A 6,452-nucleotide genomic window follows, 5' to 3' on the forward strand; every position below is an offset into this window, starting at 1 on the left:
CGTCATCCGCGATCGATCGGTGGTTGTTGCACCTGTGTCGCCGTTGTTACTCGTCGCTTTGTTGCGCCCTGTTCCTGCACCACCTTTGCTGATGCTGAAATAACACACCGCGCCGTGAGCACACCACGTGCGCATACGCGTGGCCATGTGTGACGTCGCACACGCTAACGAGCATCGTTCGTCTATAAGCTGCCAATTAACGAGGTATGAGTCTTGCGAGGGATTGGCCGTCAATTAATTAAAATTTTTACCCTCTTCCAGCCTCCCGGCCGGGACACGTCCCGGCCCTTTTGTTTTCAGAATTTCATGCGGCCGAGCGCAAACTTTTCGGCGTATTTTATTGATTTCGTTTGATTTATTGGATTCGGTACTGTACATGCTTCACGACTTAATGGCACACATACACACACATACACACATACACTCACACACACACATATTCCGTGGAGTAGAGAGCGGATATTTTCTGGATTACTCATATCGCGTCATGCTCAGACATCGGCCGTCTCGGCCTGTCGATTTCGCGACGCGGAGAAAGAACAATGTCGGCGCCGCGACGGCGCGTCGCAATAACGCATTTTGATATAATTAGCCAATAATGAGCCACATCTCGTTAAGGGCAAGCAACAACGGCAGCGTTGGTGGCACGCAACGAGCAACCGCGGACCATTACGTCACGCGCGCTTTTCGAGCCGGCGGAAAAATACACGATGCATCATCCCATAAACGAGCGCTGCTGGGTCCTGCGGAAAGGACCGCGAGAGAGTCGTGCCGGATCGAAGAAAGGAGATCGGGACACGAGAAATCTCGAACGGCGCTCTCGGTCGTGCCTTCCAGTGCCTCAACGTCGTTTGGAATTCATTCATTTTCGCCGACAGGCTCCGCCAACATTAACATATCACTTTACATCTGTCATTAGTGGAGTTTATAAATCAGATGCGGGATCGAAACGTTTCAACTCAAAAGCAACCGAATAGGATTTAAATATCCTGAAAATCGCGAACATATAATTATGAGTCTCGCCGAGTCCGTGAATCTAGAAAAGATTAACGTTTTAACGAGCCTGGTTACACGTGTTAAAAATTATAATTTGTCAAGGCCCCCCGAAAACTCACGGTAGTCTTCGGATCAAGCGAGAGGAGCGCCCGTGGAATCAGAATACAAAGTCCAATCGCTATCTCGCTCATTTACTCGCTATCTTTTTCGGGCGAGGCTATAAATTTAGGCGAATGGTAAACAGTGCAGACCGGCGAGTGCATCGAAACCCGAAACCCTAAATCACGACGATCCCGGCAAGAGGAGAGAGAGAGAGAGAGAGAGAGAATGGGAGAGAGTGTGCATATGTGTGTTTCGCGGTCTTTTCTTCGTGTGTTGTTTGGATAAATAAACAAATACAGATTAGTTCCGTGAGGGCGCGCGGGGGAGCGTAAATCATCGCGAACCTCGTTACACACGAGCACGTATGCATATGAATGCGGTCGTAATGCGATTTGCTCGTCGATCGACTCACGCGATGTCTTTCGAAGTGGAACAAAAAGTATCGCAAGTGATTGTTGCGCACGTTGCAACACGTGAGTTACTCAACGTTTTTCTTTTGTATCGTCCTATCTCTCTATATAATTATTATTCTATACAGCTATATTTCCTTTCGAATCTATATCATCGCGATATTAAGTATATAGAAAATACTATCGCTTATGTAGCCGTGTGAACACCGTCCCTCGCATTACATAATTACGTTACACCGAGAGAAAACAATGAAGGAAAGGTAAATACCGATAATATATTCACTTAAATCCAAATTCTTTTATTTAAACACACAGGATAAACAATTGCTCTCGTGAAAAGCTATAAAATAAAAAAAAAAACGTATACCTTCTCGCTGGAGAAAAGATTTTTCTTATTGTAAAAATATGTATATTGGCGCGTAAGTAAGTATAATATTCCAGCACCATCGGACAGATATTTCTTACTTTTGAAATATTTTTTCCTCTCGGTGTACACCGGATATAGACGACGAAGTTGCAGTAACATTAGGAAAACCATCAGCATACCTATTATTTATAATCAAGATTCATCGGGACGCTTTTCCGAAGGGAAAATCCAATCGATCGAAGGATCACCCCCCCTCAGGAGCCCATTGGTGGGAATAAACGCGGCGAACAAGGGGTGCTTTGTACTTCGTCGATATTAAGACGCAACCACGGCGCGAGAATATTCTTTCAGGCGCGCGATCGAAGCGCGCGTTTTCCTCTTCCTGGAAGTGGCCGAGGATCATTAATTCTCGGGCCACATTAATTTCCCGTGAGCGCGAGGAGGAGGACGAAGGGGGCGACGTCAGTCTTCCGAAGCTGGTAACCAGATGGCATAGGACGCGCCCGGTTGTTCCTCATTAGGTCGTCACCGGACCTTCGCACTTCCCCGGAGCCGCGACGTCGTCGGTCGCGCCTACATCCGAAATCCGACGAAACCCCGAAAACGATGCCGCAACAGCGAGCCACGCGTACCATCCAGGAAGTCGGGGGAGCGCGTTTTCGTGTTGGACCACCCAGCACGCGTCTCTCCTAGATAATCGTCGGTAGCTCGATATCTTAGCCGGCAGGGAGGCCGCGGGAACGCGTCGCGTGCGATTAGTCGCGTGAACGATACCCGCCTTCTCTCGCGAGGAGTTACAAGCCGCGCGTCGGAGCTGTTTCCCGTTCCGGAATTGTATCACGTTGTAAGAGGGCTGCTGCCCCATTCAGAGGAGGACGCTTCGCCTCAGAAACAAGCTTCAACCGTAAGCTTCAGGATTCCAGGCGACATCAAATGTATTCGAGCTCACGACAGACGGGCAGTTTTTCATCAAACTCGGGGGGCAATTGATCCGAATATATCTGAAGATAATTATTCATTGAGAATATTTCCGAGAAGTCTGCGAATGAATATCGCGGGAAGATAAATTCATCAGCCATCAAGACGCGTGCGGTCAGCGCGTTGCGATCCGCCACGGCGGGTGACGCGTTAATCTTGCGGAGTGTATGGGTAATCTTTCGAAATGAAGGCTTCGAAGATGTCTGGTCGTCTCCGCGGATCGTTACCGTTGCCTTCCTCTTTCTGGTTTAATTAATTGGCCATAACTCAGGGAAACCGTAAATCTCCGATCACATTTACACAAGCTCGCGCCGCCGGGTCGAAGAATAGGCCCGTAGGTGGCGATTGTCTCGGGGCCCACGCGCGACGTCGTGTGGGTGTGCAGAAACCGGCCCCGACGCGAAAAAAGTTCGACCGGCCACAGGAACTTAACCACCACTTTGTTGTGTCGATTTACCCACCGTTCTCTTCACCTTTCAACTCCGCGATTACTTTTGCCGAGGAGTCCCTTTTGCGCGATGCTCAATCAAGCACATAATATAATATTTCAAATACTTCATTCGCGTATTCTACGGTCAATTTGGGATCGATTATATGAGAAATGTCAGGGGAGATATCATCAAGGAATGCTAATAGTCATGTAATAGTCACGATAGCATTTTCGTTGCGTCTTGATTACCACTGCCAATATAAACTGAATATTCGCACATCCTGAATATTCAAGGTAATTTGAGGAAATATTCGGATACTCGAGGCATCTGACATATTGGAGAGAAAAAATACTCAACCTGAGTTACCTGAATACTTAGAATTGACATCAGTTTTGAGCTGTTATTATACGTTAGTTCTATAGATTGATTGACTCATCAACAATCTCCGTGCGGCGCTATTAAAATCCTGATCCATGGGATATTGATTATCCGGAACTTTGTTTACTTGTACCACTACAGTTCATCCCAATAAGAAAAGGAATGTCTCTGAGGAAGACACGAACATGAAATCGACGAGGGGGAGAAGTTAGTAGCTGGTTTCATGTCGCCTGGTCTGCAGCGCAGCATCATTGATCATATCCTGGGGAGGGCGGGGAGTGCGAGAAGCACGGAAGAAACAGGTAGGACCAGAAGGACGGGAACGGGGAAATTTTCGAGCCAAGAGAAAGAGGATGTACGATGTGTCGGGCAGCGACCACACGTGATCACGACAACGTCTTCAATATTTCGCTCCATCAATAATACTGTACATATAAATGAATAAGCTTCCCCGAAACTCTCTTTGTAACGCGCTCCTCGGTGAATCACGTGCATCAAGAAATGAGAATAGCACGGGGTACCTCTGAAAGGATTTATCCGATTCGGATATATCGAGTCTCAAGAAAGTTTCGAGCGAGACGTGAGCGACACATTGATGTTTCGATGACTGCACTCGAAGGAAAGCCACGAGTTGGCGCACCACGGGGTCCTCGCTAAGCGTCAACTTTACAAACCCCTTTACAGATCGTTATTCGTCCGATCACGGGGCCACGCATAAATCGGGGCTCAAGTGGAGTGGATGGAAGGTAAACCGGGAGACCGGTGCTCACACGGCCGTCGGTGTATGTTGCGAACGGATCACGTGTGCGCGCGAGGATGCGCTTCGTATTCCAACGGAGTGGAAAACTTATTCCGATCTGTCGGCCGGGGGTCAAGGGCTGTCGTAAATATGAATGTGAGCACCTGCTGGGCGCTTCCCTCCGAGAACCTCGAAGCAAGCCTCTTTACCGCGCCCTTTGCGGGCGGATTCCAGCGGATGAAGCGTGAACGTAGAGACACAGAGAGGCGAGAACGGGAGCGCAGCGGGTTGGCGCCTCCTTCGGATTAGGATAAGAAATATAGCGTTAATATATAAAAGGGTGAGAGAAAAATGAGAGAAAATGCAATGATTTGTGAGTCCGAATTCCGAGGGAACTAGAGATACGGTGTAATCGGCGAATATACTGACCCAATTTGGAGGATGCGTGGATTTGAGAACTTGGGAAATCCAGTCGGCGGAACTTTGAGGACGAACGAGGTTCTCGATGAGCTCGAGAATCGAGTGTCTAACCAGGCAGCGATGTAATTGTCAAAGCGGTCGAATGTAATACACAGAGAAGCGCCGCGTCTCGCTTCGTTAATATACGTTTACTCTTATTACTTTTCCGACACAACACACGCGCCATTCGGTATGCATATTACAGGTATATTTCGTCGCAGGAAATCGTTAGATCGTGGATCGACGTCGTGACGGTTCACTTGATGTCCGCCGGACGTATAATGCCTCCACCGTCGGGTGAAACCAAATGGGCTCGTAAAATAAAACATAAAAAACGAGAAACGCCCACCGTACGCCGCGCTCGCCGGCGAGTGTTTCTTACGATCATTATTCATAAAACATTGGACAAGTCTGCCGTGTCTCCGCCAGCCCTTCGGAGATTTTCCGCCGACCGGCTTCCGCGAATTTTCCACCCGTTTTCGCGCTCGAGGATTCGGAAAATTGTCATTTCCTCCTGAATTAACAAGCCGAACGCTAACAAGCGCCAGAGTTAATTTTATCTCTATTTCGAGCGAGCTTGTATATTATTATATATCTCTTCTCATGGGACGGTCTAAGAGACTCCAATCTCTTCAAACTACAATTACACGACATAAGTCGGCGGAGAAATCAATCATATTGGCCATCGGTTTGGGTGGTTCACGTCGTCACTGAATATACCGGCGGGCGCCCACTTCTCTAGAATTCCAAGAGGAGCACAGTTGTTATCAATAGTAACAAGACACTCGAGGTACTCGTGGAGTGCAGTTCAAAGACTGGATCTTTCTCGAGAGCCTTGGGCAGCCTCCTGATTGAGGAAGCAAGACCGGCTCTAACTTTGTTAACATATCGCGATACGTCGTTGAAGAATCATTTTCACGATATCAAGAGAAAAATATTAGTAAAGTAGGTAAAAGGAATATCAGGTTTGGCTCGTTCCCCGTACGCAAGTGATTACTCTTCGCGTCGTGTGTCTGGTCTGTTGACATTTTTCAGCTATCGCAACAATTATTAGCTTTCGATTTTCTGTGTGCAAATAATTTACATTTTATCAATATCGCTGAGTAACGAGATGTGTGGCGTCCGTTCGTTTAAAGATTCGTTAAATTAACAATTAGCGTGAATATATGAAGAAATAATCAACATTATTGCGTAAATGAACTCGCTGTGTGATTGTTGCTGATTTGCCCATTCTTGTTACGGGATTCTATCGGATCATAAGAGGGTTTAACGTCGTGGAAGTGACCTCGAGAGCACGTGTGCCCCGAGATCGAGCATTTTTGCGGGCCGCCACAAAGAGCCGCCGAAACGGACTATAACGTGATGATCCTGGCGCCAGCTCATTGCGTGGGTGACATGTGATACGTCTGCGGGGGTGTGAACCCCGTTGGTTCCCCAGGTTCGCCCGCGGTATCACCCGGCCCCTTTCCCGCAACGTCTCTTGTCCTTAGGGTCGCTAATGATGCGTAGAGAAAAGGAAGGCTGGGCGTGCCACGGAATCTGAGCTATTTTCAAAAGACGCCGTTCGAGTAAACGGAGGAGGGAGGGGGGGG

This window comes from Dinoponera quadriceps, unplaced genomic scaffold, assembly GCF_001313825.1.
Source record: "Dinoponera quadriceps isolate SergipeBrazil2010 unplaced genomic scaffold, ASM131382v1 scaffold2420, whole genome shotgun sequence".
NCBI classification, from domain to species: Eukaryota; Metazoa; Arthropoda; class Insecta; order Hymenoptera; family Formicidae; genus Dinoponera; species Dinoponera quadriceps.